Source organism: Triturus cristatus, chromosome 5_2 (assembly GCF_964204655.1).
Source record: "Triturus cristatus chromosome 5_2, aTriCri1.1, whole genome shotgun sequence".
Taxonomy (NCBI): domain Eukaryota; kingdom Metazoa; phylum Chordata; class Amphibia; order Caudata; family Salamandridae; genus Triturus; species Triturus cristatus.
The window spans coordinates 738,398,683-738,419,988 of record NC_140588.1 but is presented as its reverse complement, the minus strand read 5'-3'; positions in this window follow the sequence as shown (position 1 = coordinate 738,419,988).

The following is a 21,306-nucleotide window of genomic DNA, read 5'->3' as shown; positions in this document are numbered from 1 at the left end:
CTCTTCAGTAATTCTAAGATCCACATACACATAAACTCATTCACCAACAGTCCTATACAGTCACTCATACATGTACTCACTCATCATATGTACTCATACACCTATACATCCTGTTACACAATGCCACTCATCCATAGAGTTACTCACACACATAGTCACTCATGCTAATAAAGAATCAAACATACATTTACTTGCATATACAGTTATACACACACCACCACACTTACTTCTACGGAAACTTACACATACTTAGTCTTTTAAACAATCACTTATAGAAACACATACTTATTCATACAGGAACTCTTTCAATCTCTCACTCTCACATATATACACCAATAGTCACATATACTAGTTTAAAACATATGTAGTTACTCATAAAGACACTATTGAGACAGTCATTCACTCACTAACACACCCATATACACACTCATCCACTCATACAGTCCTGCACACATGCTGTGTTCAACACATACAAACAGTGAGTCACTCATTCATGCACCTATGCACTACGTAATACCCCCCACCGAACCATGCAGACACTCAGGCTGATACTCAAAAAAACAACTAATAACCTATATAGACACCCATGTAGCTACTCACCAACCCATGCAGCCACTTATACACAAAGTGAGAGACTGATACAGATATTTACATATTTAAACATTACTCACTAAGCCATGTATTCACTATGATACACTTAATCAGTCAGTTACACAATCAATTTTTCAAAAACAAATCATCCATTGAGACACTTATATACCCATTTATTCTTCCATCGACCTTGAGATATACATATATAAAACATATTTAATTTTCAGAAAAACACACATTCACTGGATGATGTCATCAGTGATGTCATCAGTGATGTCATTTGAGATGTCATCAGTGATGTCATGAGTGATGTCACTGACCATGTCATGAGTGATGTAATATGTGACGTCATCAGCAGTGCATTGCGGGCGCGCGAGTTATAGTTAGCTGAACTAACTATAACGGGGGAATTTCAATGGTTTTGTACAAGTGAAAAGTCCAGCTAACTATAACACCCCTGAAACCTATGGTTTTTTCAGTGAATTTCTGAGGTTTTTTAAATGCTAATTCCTAACTATAGCGTGCCTGAAAACTATGGTTTTTTCTGTGCATATATATATATATATATATATATATATATATATATATATATATATATATATATATATATATATTCACTGAAAAAACCATAGGTTTCACACACGTTATAGTTAGGAAGTAGCATTTAAAAAACCTTGCTAATTCACTGAAAAAACCATAGGTTTCACACATGTTATAGTTAGCTGGACATTTTACTGATAAAAAACCAATGAAATTCCCCCGTTATAGTTACTGTAGGCAACTATAACTCACGCGACCGTAATCCTCTGCTGATGCTAATACTGTATTTAGACACTTATTTGCCCATATCTTCTTCCATTAAATTTTAGCTATACATATATTACAAATATTTTTTTTTCATAAAGACACATATGTCATCAGCAGAGGATTACGGTCGCGTGAGTTATAGTTGCCTACAGTAACTATAACGGGGGAATTTCATTGGTTTTTTATCAGTAAAATGTCCAGCTAACTATAACATGTGTGAAACCTATGGTTTTTTCAGTGAATTAGCAAGGTTTTTTAAATGCTATTTCCTAACTATAACGTGTGTGAAACCTATGGTTTTTTCAGTGAATTTGTACGGTTTTTTAAATGCTAAGTTACTTTACGCCATTTGTGGCGTGCGCGCCCACTTAACGCAGTTCGTTCCGTGCACGGTTTTTATCAACTTTAATAAGCCCTGTACATTTGGTGGCCTTCGGCCACCAAAAGCACAGGGGGTGAGGTCAATGTGGATAGTGTTTTTTTTATTTCGATTTTATAATTTCATGTTGCCAAAATTACGTTTTTTTTCTCTATTAATAAGCCCTGCACATTTGGTGGCCTGCGGCCACCAAAAGCACAGGGGGTGGGGTAAGTGTGGATAGTGTTTTTTTTATTTTTATTTTTTTACCGTAAGCGTACGGTAAGCTTACGGTAAGCGTACGGTAAGCGTACGGTAAGCGTACCCCGCGAAATTGCCGAAAAAAAAATAAAACCGTTTTTGCTCTTGGGGGATGTTTGGGGACTCCCTAAACATGACTATGTGGGAGGGAGTTGTCAAAACAGCCCCGTAACATGTTTTTGGCCATCATGTTTGATAAACAACACTCAGTGCGAGAGACAAAATGGCGGACGCCGCTTCCTGGTTTCGGCCGATTCGAATGTTTACTAAGATCTAAGAGCCAATCAGAATAGCGCTCGCGCACGCCACCGTAAGCTTACGGTAAGCGTACGGTAAGCGTACGGTAAGCGTACCGTAAGCGGGCTCAGATATATATATTGATTTAAAGGCTATTTTCTCAGAATCTACTGAACAGATTTACACCAAACCTACAAAAGGCACTTCCTTGACCTAGGGACTACCTCTCTGCCAAATTTCTAGTAATTCTGTTCAGCCGTTCGGGCTGTAGCTCGTTCTAAAGGTCCTATGGAAAAATGCATGGGAAAAACGCGTTTTGGGACCCCCCTTTTATCTCAGCCCCCGCTTGACGAATCCCCCCGAGACTTTCAGGGTAGGAGCGGAGCGTAGCGCCCCACCTATTTTGAGAAATTCGCGAGGATTCGTCGACCGGCGCCAAAGTTATTCAAAATAGAATGTTGAGGTTTTCCTATGGAAACGTGGTCCTAACTATAACTACCTACTGGCGACCGCCAGTAGGTAATATATATATATACATATATGTATATATTCACTTAAAAAACCATAGGTTTCACACACGGTATAGTTAGGAATTAGCATTTAGAAAACCTTGCAAATTCACTTTAAAAAAACATAGGTTTCACACATGTTATAGTTAGCTGGACATTTCACTCGTAAAAAACCATTGAAATTCCCCCGTTATAGTTAGTTCAGATAACTATAACTCACGCGCCCGCAATCTGCTGCTGATGACGTCACATATTACATCACTCATTACATGGTCAGTGACATCACTCATAACATCACTGATGACATCATACTTGTGATAGAGTGGCGGTTGCGCGAGTTATAGTTATCTGAACTAACTATAACGGGGGAATTTCAATGGTTTTTTACGAGTGAAATGTCCAGCTAACTATAACATGTGTGAAACATATGGTTTTTTAAGTGAATTTGCAAGGTTTTTTAAATGCTAATTTATGTATGTATTATTATATTTTTTATCTATTTATTTTACAATAAACTACCCATGTATATAGTTATAGATAGACTGTATCCTGTAATATGGAATGGCTCGTTTAAAATGTTTTTTTTTTTTTAAGGGTCTTTCACCGTGCGTGAATTAAAAAAAAATAATAATATTTATTTCACCCTCCGGGGTCCTTCAGGGACCTCCTGACAAAGGCTAGGGGGTCAGAAACTCTCTACCCTGTACCCTTTTCACGTTCTCCACCTTTCTTTTTCACTGTCACACACAAAATGGCGTCCGACACTTCCTGATTTCGACCGATTCGAATGTTGACTGACATGTAACCACCAATCAGAATTACGCTCACGCACGTTATGGTGCGCGCTTGTAGATATTTATGCACTTTTAACTGCAATTTTCTCAGGAACTACTGAACAGATTGACACCATATATGCAAAAGGCACATGCCTGACCTGAGGACTACCTCTTTGCCAAATTTCAAGTAATTCTGTTCAGCCGTTCGGGCTGTACCTTCGACTAAAGGTCCTATGGGAAAATGCATGGGGAAAACCCCCCTTTTTTCTCAGCCCCCGCTTGACGAATCACCCCGAGACTTTTAGGGTAGGAGCTGAGCGGAGCGCCCCATTAGTTTTTAAAATTTCGCGAGGATTCGTCAACCGGCGCCAAAGTTATTCAAAATAGAATTTTCAGATTTCCTATGGGAACTCGGTCCTAACTATAACTATCTACTGGCGACCGCCAGTAGATAATATATATATATATATATATATATATATATATATATATATATATATATATATATATATATATATATATATATATATATATATATATATATATATATATATATATATATATATATATATATATATATATATATGTATGTATGTATGTATGTATGTATGCATGTATATATAGACAAACACACAAATGGTGTATGTATATACATATAAACATATATATATATAACACTGCACATAGATATATAAATGGGTATGTTTTTCTATAAGTATATATTTATATATAGTATCAAATATTAGTAGAGACAAGCATCTAGCAGCAGAAAACACAATTTGGTCAGTACAACCAGAATCATGCTCTGCATCAAAGCAATTTGATTATAATGGGCAAACGTTAGTTACAGCTTTGAAACACCTAGGTCTGAGAGTTGTAAATGGAAGATCCTAGGATGATAGGCCCCCGAGATATACTTGCCATGGTGCAAACTTGCAGTCAACAATAGATTATACAATTCTTACCTTACCTTTACTAGCACACCTGAGGAAATACTTTGTGAAATACACCACATGAAGTGACCATTCCTATCAATACTTGGAGTTGAGTATCAACTCTCCAAGACACACGACCATGCCCATCAAAATGGGGCAGCTAACAACAATCAACCTGAAACGTCTAAGATGGGCTTCTAACACACTTATTGAATTAGCAAGTTTGGCTAAGGAGATAATGGAGACCAGTAATACCTTAAATAGCAGCCAAGTAGACACCCGGATGGATTTCTCATTAAAATTGCTAACAGGGGCTCCCACAATTAATTATGCTAGAGGGCCTTTACACGAGCAGCCTGAAGGCCCACAAATAAGGCCTGTTTCTTCAGAAAGGAATTAAGAAGTGTAGCCAGAAGCATAAGGAACACCAATGCTTCAAAGCACATTTTGGATAAAATACAAAATCTTAAAAAGCAATATAAAAAACAAATCTGGGAGGATCGGAAAGCCCAAATGGATACATTCTGGACAAAGCTTCTTTTCAATGCAAAAAGCAAACAAATACTAGAGCCTTTTGGGAAATAGTTAATGGGATTACAAGAGCTTCACTGGTAATAAACAACTCAAGCCTGGACTGCTCAGCTAATCAAGATGTTCAGCAATGGTTCATCCCTAGATCATATAGAGTGGGTCAATAGCAACAATGTACTGGATCATAAGATAATAACGGATTCAACTCTTGGAACAACAGACCCAACCCACCCATTCATCATTCTGGATCATCTAGTTGGACAGGCCACTCAATATTATCCAGTAGAGAAGGTTTTAAAAGTAATAGTGTTGGAGCGAAGGAACGGGACCACAGGGCCAAATGCAATTCTGCGTGCCATTTTTAAACTTTGTCATGATTACCAGACAATCCCATTGTCGACATTGTATAATGAGGTGGGAATAATGGATACACTTCCTAAGAGGTGTTGAGGGTGAATAATAAATCTGATATACAGGGTGGTAACCAATCAGACGCGGCCAACCATAGGCTAATACCACTTACACACTCTGAAGCCAAATATTTTGCATTGCTAATCCATGATGAACTGGTTGAATGGTCAGACAACAACAAGGTGCCAATTACGATCCTGTAAAAACAGGGTACGAACCGTCGGACGGAGCATATTCTCCGTCCGACGCGTACCCGGTCGTAAAAAAATACAAACATAGAATTACGATTCGCACGGGAACACCATTTCCGTACGAATCGTAAAAAACCCCGACTGAACAAAATAAACCTACAAATGCGATCCGGGAAAGCACCGACCTGACGTCGGGACGCTCGCAGCCTGCCATTCACGAACCAGGAATTACGATTCGCACCGACGTCATCCCGCACGGTGAATATTTTCCGGCAGCCAAAAACTGCCGGGAAATCAGGACGACGCGAACAAGGACCACCAGTACGCGACGGACAGACAGGACGACGCGAACAAGGAGGACCAGTACGCGACGGACACACAGAACGACGCGAACAAGGAGGACCAGTACGCGACGGACACACAGGACGACGCGAACAAGGAGGACCAGTACGCGATGGACACACAGGACGACGCGAACAAGGAGGACCCGTACGCGACGGACAGACATGGACCCGAACCTACGTGTCATCCCGGCCCTCATAGCAGTCGACCTCCTCTACAGGTTCCGACGCAGACGCCGCAGAAGGTCAGAACAACTAAGGGAGGGGGGAAAGTGGGGTGGGGTGGGGGTGGCAGGACCAGGGCAGGCCACAAACCCCCCACCAAAGTCACACAGCACACATGCCCTGGACATACCTGACTCCCAGGCCCTGGTCACTACGAGGGGGTGGGGGCGTGTCCAGCTAAGCCAGCGACCGCCACAACGGAAGTCCGTCACGACGCGAACCGGCAACACAACCAGACATGTACGTCCCGTACCCATGCCTGAAGAGTGTGGGTACGAGTCGTACCACGCCCACACCCACGTCACCCCAACAATGGCGGGACAGCTCGTACCCACGTGGCAAAGGCCTGGGTACGGGCCGCACAAGCATCACATAGCGTGGGGACGGATATGTACGGACCCTACCCCCACCCGCGTACGTATGGAGCGTACCCCCACCACAACAGTGTAAGTACGACCCGTACCCCCACCCGCGTACGTATGGAGCGTACCCCCACCCCAACAGTGTAAGTACGACCCGTACCCACACCCGCGTACGTATGGAGCGTACCCCCACCCCAACAGTATAAGTACGACCCGTACCCACACCCGCGTATGTATGGGGCGTACCCCCACCCCAACAGTGTAAGTACGACCCGTACCCTCACCCGCGGACGTATGGAGCGTACCCCCACCCCAACAGTGTAAGTACGACCCGTACCCTCACCTCGAATGCATGGAGCGTACCCCCACCCTAACAGTGTAAGTACGACCTGTACCCTCAGCCACGTACGTATGGAGCGTACCCCCACCCCAACAGTGTAAGTACGACCCGTACCCTCAGCCGTGTACGTATGGAGCGTACCCCCACCCCAACAGTGTAAGTACGACCCGTACCCTCACCTCGAATGCATGGAGCGTACCCCCACCCCAACAGTGTAAGTACGACCCCTACCCCCACCCCGTATGCATGGAGCGTACCACCACCCCAACAGTGTAAGTACGACCCCTACCCCCACCCGCATACGTATGGAGCATACCCCAACCCCAACAGTGTAAGTACCACACGTACCCCCACCTCGAATGCATGGAGCGTGCCCACATCCGTGCATGTCATGAGCGTACATATTGTGCAATTGGAGAGGTGTGTGCAGAGTCCTCCCAGCAGTGCCCTGAGACAGGAGGGGTGTGTGCAGAGACCTCCCAGCAGTGCCCAGACACAGGAGAGGTGGGTGCAGAGTCATCCCAGCAGTGCCCTGAGACAGGAGGGGTGTGTGCACAGTCCTCCCAGCAGTGCCCTGAGACAGGAGGGGTGGGGGCCTATCACTCCCAGCAGTGCCCTGAGACAGGAGGGGTGGGTGCAGAGTCCTCCCAGCAGAGCCCAGAGACAGGAGGGGTGGGTGCAGAGTCCTCCCAGCAGAGCCCAGAGACAGGAGGGGTGGGTGCACAGTCCTCCCAGCAGTGCCCAGACACAGGAGGGGTGTGTGCAGAGACCTCCCAGCAGTGCCCAGACACAGGAGAGGTGGGTGCAGAGTCATCCCAGCAGTGCCCTGAGACAGGAGGGGTGTGTGCAGAGTCCTCCCAGCAGTGCCCAGACACAGGAGAGGTGGGTGCAGAGTCATCCCAGCAGTGCCCTGAGACAGGAGGGGTGTGTGCACAGTCCTCCCAGCAGTGCCCTGAGACAGGAGGGGTGGGGGCCTATCACTCCCAGCAGTGCCCTGAGACAGGAGGGGTGTGTGCAGAGTCCTCCCAGCAGTGCCCTGAGACAGGAGGGGTGGGGGCCTATCACTCCCAGCAGTGCCCTGAGACAGGAGGGGTGGGTGCAGAGTCCTCCCAGCAGTGCCCAGACACAGGAGGGGTGTGTGCAGAGACCTCCCAGCAGTGCCCAGACACAGGAGAGGTGGGTGCAGAGTCATCCCAGCAGTGCCCTGAGACAGGAGGGGTGGGTGCAGAGTCCTCCCAGCAGTGCCCAGACACAGGAGAGGTGGGTGTAGAGTCATCCCAGCAGTGCCCTGAGACAGGAGGGGTGTGTGCAGAGACCTCCCAGCAGTGCCCTGAGACAGGAGGGGTGTGTGCAGAGTCCTCCCAGCAGTGCCCAGACACAGGAGAGGTGGGTGCAGAGTCATCCCAGCAGTGCCCTGAGACAGGAGGGGTGTGTGCACAGTCCTCCCAGCAGTGCCCTGAGACAGGAGGGGTGGGGGCCTATCACTCCCAGCAGTGCCCTGAGACAGGAGGGGTGTGTGCACAGTCCTCCCAGCAGTGCCCTGAGACAGGAGGGGTGGGGGCCTATCACTCCCAGCAGTGCCCTGAGACAGGAGGGGTGTGTGCAGAGTCCTCCCAGCAGTGCCCAGACATAGGAGGGGTGGGGGCCTATCACTCCCAGCAGTGCCCTGAGACAGGAGGGGTGGGTGCAGAGTCCTCCCAGCAGTGCCCAGACACAGGAGGGGTGTGTGCAGAGACCTCCCAGCAGTGCCCAGACACAGGAGAGGTGGGTGCATTACTACAGGTGTGACAGGCTGTGATGTGGAACATTACTCCTGAGTGGAGAAGGCACCAGATGTATGATGAGATGTGTACAGGTGTACTGTGTGACGGTGCAATGTGTGCCAGGCATGCCCTTGACTCCTTTGACATGTGTGCATGTCGTACTGCACACTTGGGGTGAGCGTCACTGGCATGGCACGGACACCAACACACGGAAGTGTCCCCTGATGCCCGGTACAGGGGTTACCACACCTGCCTTGACACTACCCACGGTGCACAATGTGACTATGTCATGTATGTGTGGGGGCTTCCCATCAGGTTGATGTTGGAGCACCCTCAAAAGCTGCAGCTGTTGCAGCAACCAACATGTGTCTGTGTGTAGATGGACATTGCACACTGTTCCTCACACCATGCCACATGTGGTATCGGATGTGAGGTGCACATGTATGCATGGGACACGGAGTAGCGTGACAAGGACATGTCTGCATCCTCACAATGATTGTGTGGTGAGTCATGACATGTGCACCTTCATGGCAAGGTGTGTGGGCTGTCCTAGTGTAATGTCATGTGACCTGTGGCTCTAGTGTTCCGCTACCAGTCTCTGCAATCGGCATCCTACTTCTGCTGATGTGTGGGCGTATGTCACTCCTGTGTTGCGTCTGGCTGTTCACTTGCAATGGGACACAGCTATTCCCATGGCATGGCATGGGGCGGTTCTCAATCTCCGTGTGTAGCTGGGTCTTGGTAGGAGTGTCACCTGGCAGCCATACCTGTCCTGGGCCTGTAGCACATACCTGACTCTCTATGTAGCATATGTGTATTGACAGATTAACATGTGCTCAGTACAAATGATTTGTTGTTGTGGTGCACTCACTCTTCCTTGTCACTTCCAAATTACTGCAGAGCGCCGCCTCTTCCCCGAGCAATGCCGGACTTGGCTGCCATGTGGGAGAATGATCGGATCCGGTGCTACCGCTTCCCACGACGGTTGATTCTGGAGTTGACGGCGAGACTGGCACCACACCTGCAACCGCAGCACAGGTATCCTACGGCACTGACACCCCAGCTGAAGGTAATGGCTGCCCTACATTTTCTTGCCACGGGTACCTTTCAATATACCATAGCTCATGTTGGTGGCATGTCCCAGAGCATGTTCTGCCGTGTGCTGCATGATTTCTTAGAGGCCATGTTGATTCACCTGGATGACTTCATCAAGTTCCCAACCCCTGAATAGTTGACTGCGGTCAAGCGTGGATTCTATGCCCTGGGAGGGATGCCCCATGTCATTGGGTCCATAGATGGGACACATGTAGCTTTGGTACCACCACACGCACGGGAGGTAGCGTACCGCAATCGGAAGCACTACCACTCCATCAATGCCCTTGTGGTGTGTCAGTCCAACATGGTGATTTCACATGTCTGTGCTCGTTTTCCAGGATCAGCACACAATGCCTACATCATGAGGTGTAGCAGGATGCCTGAAATGATGATGCAGCTGCGCAACGAAAGAGCATGTGTTGTTGGTGGGTACAGTCTGTCTGTCCTGTATTTTGCATAGCCTACCAGCACGACCGCTTTACCAGTTCTAACGATGTCCATGTGCTTCCCATGTAGGGGACGCTGGCTATCCCAACATGCCTTGGCTGCTCACACCTCTCCGCAACCCCATCACGCCGGCCCAGCTCTGCTACAACACCGCCCATGGCCGGACAAGGCGAGTGATAGAGAGGACGTTTGGCCTGCTGAAGAGCCGCTTTCGGTGCCTCCACAAGACCGGCGGCGCCCTCCCATATGCCCCTGCGAAGGTCTGCAAAATCTTCATGGTCTGCTGTATGCTGCACAACATGGCCGTTGAGAAAGCTGTGCCACTCATCCTGGATCAACATGACGAGGACCATCCACCCATGGAGGACGAAGGCCTTGGCAATGGGGCTAGTGATGTGGAGGATGTGGAGCCGCAGGAGGACATCCGGACTCGGCTCATACGCGACTTCTTTGCTTAGTGGTGAGTACCAGTGTCTGAGTGTGCACGCATTTGTCCCCGTGTGGCATGTGTTGTGATGTGTGTGTCCACCTGCATGTATGGCACGTGAGTCAGAGGTGTGTGTGGGTGTCACTGGAGTGATGGTGGCAGTGATGGTTGTATTTCCCCAGTCATAATTGTGACCTAGCATGTTGTCATCCATACATGTGTCGAGTAAATGCACATGCAAGTGGCTGTGCTTTTTGTGGCTGACTTCTTGTGTGTCTCTCTTCCCCAGGTACTTGCGCATGCCGTCTGCTGGTTGCATTGTTGTGGCACTGCTATTCCTCATGGACACGTCATCGTGGGCTGACTCAGCGTTACAGGCACGGACACGTTTGGAAGTCTACATAGGGTAAGGGATGCATCAGGGGTGTATTGGGTGTGGCAGTTGGTCACGATGTATGCACACTGCCCCTGTCGATGTTTGGTTCCTCTGCAGCCATGTAGCATCACCATGGGACACGACATGCAGCTGTGTACACCTGAATAGATGGTCTGACTGGTTGACAGTCATCAGTGATGGGATAGTGGATTGTGATGATGGCATCAATGTGTGTGACACTGCCCTCGGACACATACGGTTAGCATTGGCTTGACATGGTGTGGGACTTCCACATCAGCGGATCTATGGTGTATGGCAGGCTCTCCGTGAGCAGCTGTGGGTGTTTAGCTGTTAGCCGACGCTTGTGTGCCAGTTCCATGGCTAACACGCATTTGTGCTGCAGAAGGGGGGTGCCAGTGTAGGACCCACATGTTACTCCACAAGATGTGTTCATGTGTACTTCAAGTTGCCTCTGCAATCCCGAAAACATGACTAATAAAGGTGTCCCTATGCCTCCAAGGTGCCTCTTCTCAGTCAATGCTGGTGTGTTGCCACGGTGCATCCAGCATGTCTGGCATGGTATTCCCTGATTGTGGCTATGTGTCAATGTGTCGAGTAGCAAGATGCAAGCTGTGTGTGTGGGCTGAGACTGTGTAGTGGGCATGATGTCCATGACTGTGTGGGTATTGTGACATGTGCCATCCCCATGCATCCAACGTTGGCCAGGCCCCCATTCTCTGCATCCACCGGACTCAAGCTTGCAGGACATGGTTCTGCCACCTGTCTACACATACCTGGGTGCCCCCCAGGACACTCCACATGATCCCTGACCTCTGCACATGACTGTTGCTGTACTCAATGTGTCTGTCAGCACGGTTGTGCGGCCACCCCCTCAGCTGGTTGGGCCCATCACGGGTGTGTATGGTGCTCCATGTCTGTCTTGCCTAATACACTGTGACCCATGTGTGTCCTGTGCCAGACTCAGGCCCCAGGGTGTGGATGGTTGAAGTCAAAAGATAACTCAGGCATGTTTAGACTTTACAAGACACATGTAAGGTAATAATGCAACCAGCAGGCATCTTCTCTTCATGGTGTGATTTTTTATTTTTGTGGGGGGGTGGGTGGGGGTATAACGTGAGGGGCTTTCCGGGAGTTTGGAATCCAAAGTTCAGTAGGGGAGTTGGTGTCCTTGCCATTGGAAATCCTCATAGTCCATGCCACAGTCTTTGTCAACATTGGTCAGACAGTGACCAGCAGGGCCATGTGGCAGAGAATGTCTCGTGATGCTGTGATGCTGTTGCTCCAGTGGGCCAGGTGCCAGGCCAGGTGTCCTGGGAGATGGTGATGTTGCGCCGACCCTCACGGTCTTTTCCGTGGACGACCCGCCCTCCTGCGGGGACCCTCAGAAGCAGGCCGTGACGACGTCTGGGATGCTCCATCGGATGTTTCCTCCTCCTCCTCCTGATCCCTCCCTGTGGGTGGTGATGTTCTCCGCCTTCTGGCACAGGGAGGGTCGGCCATGTTGTCGGCCATCCGACGGAGTGTATCGTGAATCCCCTGGAACACCGTCACTTGCTCAGCCTGTCTGTCCTCCATCCTCCGTTGGTGTTGCAGTAGACAGGCATGTTGCTGGGCCTGCTGGGTCTTGATCCCCTCGAGGATGGACACAACCTGGGCCATGCCCGTGGTGTCCTGCCGGTATGTGTCCATGATGTTACGGACATGGGCAAATACCGGTTCCCCAGCCAACTGGTCAGGCTCGCGCCTCCGCCGTCCTCCACTCCCACCACCCCTGCCCACTTGCACCTGGCCTGCCCTTGTGGGTACATCGGGTCTCCGGGACCCCTGAGGGGTGGCATTGGCGTTGTCGGCTGCCTCCTCCTGGGTGCCCGGGACACCGTGTCCCTCCTGGCCAGCCTGGCTGCATTGTGGTGGTGGGGCAGGGATCCTGGGTGTCTCCTGGGATGTGGCAGGAGTGGGGGTGGTGGTTGGCACAGTTGTACCTGACGCAGGTGCTGCAGGTGGTTGGACACCAGAGGGGCCAGGTTGGTTGGGCTCGTCCACAGAGTGGTGAGAGTGGTCGCTGCCGGTGGGATCGGGCTCCTGCAGATCCGGGTCCTGTGAGTCTTCCCCCCCAGTGTTGGGGGGTGAACCACGACGTTGACCTGTGTGTGAGAGAGACAATGTTAATTTTGGTCCATGCAACATCCATGTTTCATCAGTTTCAAAGTTGGCACTTTTCCTCTTGGAATTAGGATCTGTCTTGCATTCCACTCACAGTGCACTTGTGCATGGGTGTGTCCCTTGGGCACCACTTTGGCCCCTTTAGCTATGTGTGGCACAGTCTCACTTGCTGCGTCAAGTGTGACTGCAGTCAGCAGTGGAGTGGGCAGGTGTGGCGGCCATGCATTGGCGCCTTCCGTGTAGCACTGTACATGTGCACATGGAGTGGATCCACACACTTATATGATGCAGGTAGCTGTTGTGCTCGTGAACAGGTTGTGACATGGCCCTGTGTTTTGCCATGGAGAAGAGGGGGGGTTCTGGCACTGGCCACCCTTGGCTACATGCACGCAGTCTACCTGCTGACGAGCAGACATTCCCACATGCCACACGGCTGATTTGCTCTCCCTGTGTCTCGCTCCCTCTCTGTCCCCCTCTCCCTCCCTCCGTGTGTCAGCCTCCTCCCTCTGTCCGTGTCCCTGTGTCTCCCTCCCTCTCTGTCCCCCTCTCCCTCCCTCTCTGTCCCCCTCTCCCTCCCTTTCTGTCCCCCTCTCCCTCCCTCTCTGTCCCCCTCTCCCTCCCTCCGTGTGTCAGCCTCCTCCCTCTGTCCGTCTCGCTCCCTCTCTGTCCCCCTCTCCCTCCCTCTCTGTCCCCCTCTCCCTCCCTCTCTGTCCCCCTCTCCCTCCCTCTCTGTCCCCCTCTCCCTCCCTCCGTGTGTCAGCCTCCTCCCTCTGTCCGTCTCGCTCCCTCTCTGTCCCCCTCTCCCTCCCTCTCTGTCCCCCTCTCCCTCCCTCTCTTTCCCCCTCTCCCTCCCTCCGTGTGTCAGCCTCCTCCCTCTGTCCGTGTCCCTGTGTCTCCCTCCCTCTCTGTCCCCCTCTCCCTCCCTCTCTGTCCCCCTCTCCCTCCCTCTCTGTCCCCCTCTCCCTCCCTCCGTGTGTCAGCCTCCTCCCTCTGTCCGTCTCGCTCCCTCTCTGTCCCCCTCTCCCTCCCTCTCTGTCCCCCTCTCCCTCCCTCTCTGTCCCCCTCTCCCTCCCTCCGTGTGTCAGCCTCCTCCCTCTGTCCGTGTCCCTGTGTCTCCCACCCTCTCTGTCCCCCTCTCCCTCCCTCTGTGTCCCCCTCTCCCTCCCTCTGTGTGTCACCCTCTGTCACCTCAGGCCAGCTTCCTGGGCACACACTGTTAGCAGATCTTTGAATGGCCCTTGGCTTGTTGAAGTGAGTTTGTTTCTGATCTCCAGGCACCCATTGGGTGTAGTGTCTGTGTGTGCGCTGCTGCTGTGGTGGTGTGTGCTGCCACTCTTTCACAATGTTGGCTGTTCATTAGCTGCTGTCATGTGCAAAACAGTGCCTTCACCCCCATGTGTTGATGCAAGGCGTCCGCCATTTGCTGGCGAGTCTTTCCTGTGTGGGGACACAGTGTTTGTCTGGCTGTGACCTAGGCCATATGGGCAGAGGGCATTGTTGTCTGCTTCTGAGTTGCATTATGTGATTTTTGGGGCCCACCCTCCCGCCATCCGGGTTACCGTGTCATGTGTTGGTGTCTTCTGTGGCCTGTGACTTGACATTGTCCAGCTGGGTGCATGGGGCATGGTGGCAGCAGTGGCATGTGCGTGCTCATGGAGTGTGGTTGAGTCATGCGATAGCTTGGGGTGGTTGCGTGCCTGTTAGTGATTTTGGTTTGGATGACGTTCCCCCCCATGTGAGGTGCGTTGTTTGTGTACTCACCCGGGTCTCGGAGTCCTTCTAATCCGTCCACTGCCTCCACCGGCAGTATGGCCATCACCCTCTCCTCCCAGGGCTGGTAGTGTACGGGTCTGCGGGAGGGCCCTCCTCCAGTGGCGTTGGCCTGGTTGTGTTCCTCCTGCATCTTGGCTCGGACCCTCCTCCGCAGATCGTACCACCTGGATTGGCATTCCTGCCTTGTCCTTCTGGTGTCCCCAACAGCATTCACAGCATCGATGATGGTCTGCCACATGGCTGTTTTAGCTGCCATGCTGGTGTTTCTGACCAATGTTCCAAAGAGCTGTGGCTCGACTCTGAGGATTTCATCGACAAGAACCTCCAACTCTCGGTTACTGAACTTTGGATTCTTGGTAGTGGGCATGGTGAGGGGTGTGGGTGTGGATGGTGGGGGGTGTGTGTGGATGGGGGGTGTGTGGATGGTTGTGGGTGTGGTTGTGCAGGTGTGTGTGTGTGTGAATGTGATGAGGGGGTGTTTGTGAAGGTGGTTGTGTGAAGGTGTGCAAGTGTAAGGTGTGGTGAAGCTTGTAGTATGGTGCTGTAGGTTGTCTGTGGTGTCTGGCAGCAGTGAGTCTGTTGCAAAGGCTCATGGTTTGTGTGTGTGGGCCCTTTTTATTGGTCCATTGGTGGGTGTGGCTGTGTTTGAAGTTTGGGTGGGTGTGTTATAAGGAGTGGTGGTGTTTAGGGCCTCTGTTTGTTTTTGGCAGTTGCAGGTCAGTGTATGTGTTTTTTTAGTGTTTGTTGGCCATGTTTAGTGGCTTTGTGCCATTCGAATAGTGTATTCTTGTGTTGTTTTGTTTTGTCCTGGTTGTGTACGTGCATTTTGAGCGTGTGTACGGTGTGTACATGGGCCATTTGGTTGTACGGTGCTGTCCTTGTGTGTGGCTTGGTACGACTCGTACATGCGGTTGTGATGTTGGGGCCTGGGGTGCGCTCCATACTTAGGAGGTTGTGTTGGGGGTGCGACTGGAACGTACTGGGGTGTACATAGACGGTGGTACGACACGTACAGGGTTGGGGGGGTGTACATAGACGGTGGTACGACACGTACAGGGGTGGGGGTACGACTCGAACATACTGGGGTGTACATAGACGGTGGTACGACACGTACAGGGGTGGGGGGGTGTACATAGACGGTGGTACGACATGTACAGGGGTGGGGGTGCGACTGGAACGTACTGGGGTGTACATAGACGGTGGTACGACACGTACAGGGGTGGGGGGTGTACATAGACGGTGGTACGACACGTACAGGGGTGGGGGGGTGTACATAGACGGTGGTACGACATGTACAGGGGTGGGGGTACGACTCGAACGTACTGGGGTGTACATAGATGGTGGTACGACACGTACAGGGGTGGGGGGGTGTACATAGACGGTGGTACGACACGTACAGGGGTGGGGGTGCGACTGGAACGTACTGGGGTGTACATAGACGGTGGTACGACACGTACAGGGGTGGGGGGGTGTACATAGACGGTGGTACGACACGTACAGGGGTGGGGGTAGGACTGGAACATACTGGGGTGTAGGTACACGGGGGTACGACACGTACAGGGGTGTGGGTACACGGTGGTATGACACGTACAGGGGTGGGGGGGTGTACATAGACGGTGGTACGACATGTACAGGGGTGGGGGCTGTACATAGACGGTGGTACGACACGTACAGGGGTGGGGGTACGACTCGAACGTACTTGGGTGTACATAGACGGTGGTACGACACGTACAGGGGTGGGGGGGTGTACATAGACGGTGGTACGACACGTACAGGGGTGGGGGTAGGACTGGAACGTACTGGGGTGTAGGTACACGGGGGTACGACACGTACAGGGGTGTGGGTACATAGACGGTGGTGCGACACGTACAGGGGTGGGGGGGTGTACATAGACGGTGGTACGACACGTACAGGGGTGGGGGTACGAGTCGAACGTACTGGGGTGTACATAGACGGTGGTACGACACGTACAGGGGTGGGGGGGTGTACATAGACGGTGGTATGACACGTACAGGGGTGGGGGTAGGACTGGAACGTACTGGGGTGTAGGTACACGGGGGTACGACACGTACAGGGGTGTGGGTACACGGTGGTACGACACGTACAGGGGTGGGGGGTGTACATAGACGGTGGTACGACATGTACAGGGGTGGGGGGGTGTACATAGACGGTGGTACGACACGTACAGGGGTGGGGGTACGACTCGAACGTACTGGGGTGTACATAGACGGTGGTACGACACGTACAGGGGTGGGGGTACGACTCGAACGTACTGGGGTGTACATAGACGGTGGTATGACACGTACAGGGGTGGGGGTACGACTCGAACGTACAGGGGTGTACATTGACGGTGGTACGACACGTACAGGGGTGGGGGTGTGTACATAGACGGTGGTACGACTCGAACATACAGGGGTGTACATACACGGGTGGGGGTTCGACACGTACACGGGTGTACATACAGGGGGGGTGTACATTCACGGGGAGTACGACTCGAACGTATGGGTGCTGGGGGGAGTGTTGGGCGCGTATGCGGGCACATGTCTCCATGGTTGCAATGGGAGTTCAGTGCGGACGGTGTTTTTTCCATACGGTTGTGAGATCGGACGCACGGGTGGGATCGTGATTCCTCGGTCGGACTTCACTTTTCACGTTTGTACGGTAAATCGTCCGAGGACGTGTCGGACACATTTTCCGACCCGAGGACGTGTGGGGAATGATTCCCAATGCGGTTCGTATGGACTTTTTACCATGCGAATCGTGATTGCCAGTTCGTACGGCACTTGTACGATTCGTACGGTAAAAAGACCGGATACGAGTCGCACGGGGAATTTTTTTACCGGATCGTAATTGGCACCAAGTGAATGCCACTCAATCAGACTGGATTCCGCAGAGGCTTCGGTACAACTACAAATATCCTAGCACTTACACTAATAGCAGATAAGTGTAAGCACTTGTGAAAAGCCTACATCTAAGCTTCATAGATTTCACAGCGGCCTTTGACCGTGTAGATCTGGGCTTACTGTGGACAAAACGAGGGGCATGGGGCCTCCCAGACAGAATCCTTCGAGCCATAATGCAGCTGTACATGCATACATGTATTCAAGTTAAATTAGGTAATGGCATAAGATCATCAAGGAAAATATATACAGATGTAGGCCTCAAACAAGGCTGTGTCCTATCTCCTCATTTGTTTAATATGTTTATCCCCAAGATGAGGGGCCCGATGTACGACCAAGAAAATTGTGCATCACAAATTGCGACTCTTTTGTGACTCGCAATTTGTGAGGCACAGTTTCCGATGTACAACAGTCTATTTCACACTGTTTGCGATTCCTAATGGGGTCGCAAATTGCGAGGCTCATTAATATTAATGAGCCTCTCACAATTTGCTAGCCCATTGGTAATGACAGCCCTCCCAGGGATGGTGGGCTGCTGGGCTCAGCAGACCATCATGTCTGGGACTGCTTTTTAATAAAGCAGCTGTTTTCTTTAAATGCAGCCTGTTTATCTTAAAGGAAAACTGGGGCCACTGCCTGCTCTTAAAAAATATTTTCCAACATACTCACAATGAGAAGGGGTCCCCTAGGGACCTCTTCCCCTTTACGAGTGGTTTACCATGTACTTGAAGTAGGTGGAAAACTGCAATTGCTTTGTGGCTGCAAATTCAGTCGCAAAACACTAGTACATAACATGTTGACCCACTATTAGGAAGGAACGCCCATTCCTAATAAGGAGAGTTGCAAATGCTATTTTGCAAGTCATAGACTCGCAAAATAGCATTTGTACATGCTATTACCCTTTTTTGCGGCCGCAAACGGAAGGTTCTCCCATTTGTGGCCACAAAAAAGGGTTGTACATCAGGCCCTAGATCAGGTAATTTCCCATCCACCACGTCTGGCTACTATATGCTTGACACATCTTTCGTATGTAGATGACATTGTCTTATTTAGCCAAATGAGAGTGGGCCTTCAAATAGCACTCAATGAGCTAGTAGTTTTTGTTAAAACTAACACTCTTGAAATCAATAAAAAAACACAATGACAATCAGGAACCGACCTGGACCACAACACCCAATCAAGCTCAGTGACACAACCCTAGAGGTGGTCAGTAATTACAGGGACCTAGGCTTGTACATAGACAACCGATTGAACTTCCAAGATCATGACCAGTATGTCGTTAAGAAAGGGAACAGCCTGATTTATTCATTCTATTTGCTCACAAAAAACGAAATTGTCCTTCCTTTAAACCACTATTGGTAGTCAAAGTGGCAAAATTGCTGCCGACAGTGGCATACACAAGTGTCGTCCTGTATCGTAAATACTGAATACTTCTGTACAGTCTTAAAAAAAAGTGTATAAAAGAGTATTTGGCCTCTCACAGAGTGCCTCTCCTGCACAAGTTTGTCTGGAATTTGGTCTTTCACAACAAGCTATCGGGAGAAGACGGATGGGGTGCGGACCGGACAGATTTGGAAAACTGTCTCTTGGTGCAGGATTTATTATACCTGCTGCCCTTTCATTGGATTTCATTCTCACACACTGGATGTTGATACTTGACCTGGCCACATGAATTTATGATATTGGGCTCGTGAAAACCACAGGTGCTGGAACTCAGGAGAATTGGTTCTTACCTACGCAACAGGGAAATCCCACAGCGTGTGCCGTGCTGTATCTTCAGTAGGTCTGGTTGGAGCTTCAGCTGTGCTTTCTTATTATCTGTGAGCCCTGATGAAGTTCCCCAAGAGGGAATGAAATGCGTTGGCTGAGTCTTGATACACTTGGTGAAATTTGTATAAATTGAAAATAAAGAACTTTATTGTTATCACTTGATGATCTCTGGACTTCATTCTCCTGGTGCATCCCCAACTCACCTAAAACAAGCTATCGGGATACTCTACAACAAAAACATGGTACAAAATATGGACAAATCGAACCAGTTCATTAAATAATACCCTTTGGCAGGCCCAGGAAGAGGACCCTCATTCCACCTACAGCGAATACCTGATATCTTCTTTGAAGGCAGCAAATACAATAAATCTCTAGAATGAGAATTTTACTTTCCCAGTATTTTGCAAGTTAATAAATAAATCCACAAAAATGCACTTACTTTCAGAGGATAAATTCAGACTAACCAATCGTGCACATGCCTGTATGATTTTTCAAACATATTCCATGCTGAAACAGGCAGCACATTTCGGCACAACATTTCCAGTACATTTAAAAAGAAAACTTATGGCCACTCATTATGACATGCTGGCCACCCCTGGCGGATCAACCATCCTGGAAATATAATTGCCTTAGGACATGTAGTCTATGTGGTGCAGCAGAGCAGGATTACACTAATTTGATCTGTATATGTCCCCCTTTAAAATCTGTTTGGGTCTTATTACTGAAAAATGCTTTTAATATTAGGGGCATTCTTTCTTGCAGAGCAGCCATAATAAACGCACTTGACCTAACCGATCCTCAGCTGAACTGCAAAATGATGAAATTCTCGGTTTTATATAAAATGAATTAGGACTGAATCTGCTATTGGCCCATAAGAGTATTGTCGGTCAAAGACTGTCGTTCCCATCGTTTAGTGTCTCCTCAAGTAACTTTTCACCTCAGAAGAACAGTGACACTTAGGAACAGAACAGTTCCCTGTGATGATCACTACTCAAATAACTTCTTTTGTGGTTGCATAGGTTAAAAATATTTTTAATAACTTTCAGTCATTGCCTGTTTGAAACCTAATTAATGCCCTTTTTTCCAAAGACTCAATCTTAGCCAGGAGGTCTTAGTATCCAAATGCTGCATTTCTTAACTAATTGTTTTGTTGTACTGGTGGGAATTTAATGGCACGCAGCACTTTCAGGATGACTGACTGACATTCAGAAAATGCCAGCCATGATTTCTTATCATGTAAATATTGTTTTATTTGTTTTGTTACTGGAATATTGCTATGGTTTTTACAAACTTAAAACAATAAAGTAATGAATTGGAAAATCAAATATTAGTGGGATTTATTTCATTTACATTATATTGATGTTATATATTAAAATATTTAAAATTTACAACTTGAACCCCTTCGCTGCTAGGTCTTTCCCACACCCCATGCTAAGCCTTTTTTTGGCTATTTTGGGTAGTTCGCGCTTAGGTCCCGTAATTTTGTACACATAATGTATTCATGCAAATTTGTGTCCTTTTCTTCCAACATCCTGGGGATACTAAAGGTACCAAGGGTTTGTGGGTTTGCCTGGAGGGGACTGTGAAATTAGCCAAAATACAGCTACATTTTGGATGCTTTTTGGGAAAAAGTGTTTCAGAAGAAATTCCAGTTTTTTTTCTCTGAAAAGGGTTTGTGATGCTAAAATAACCATTC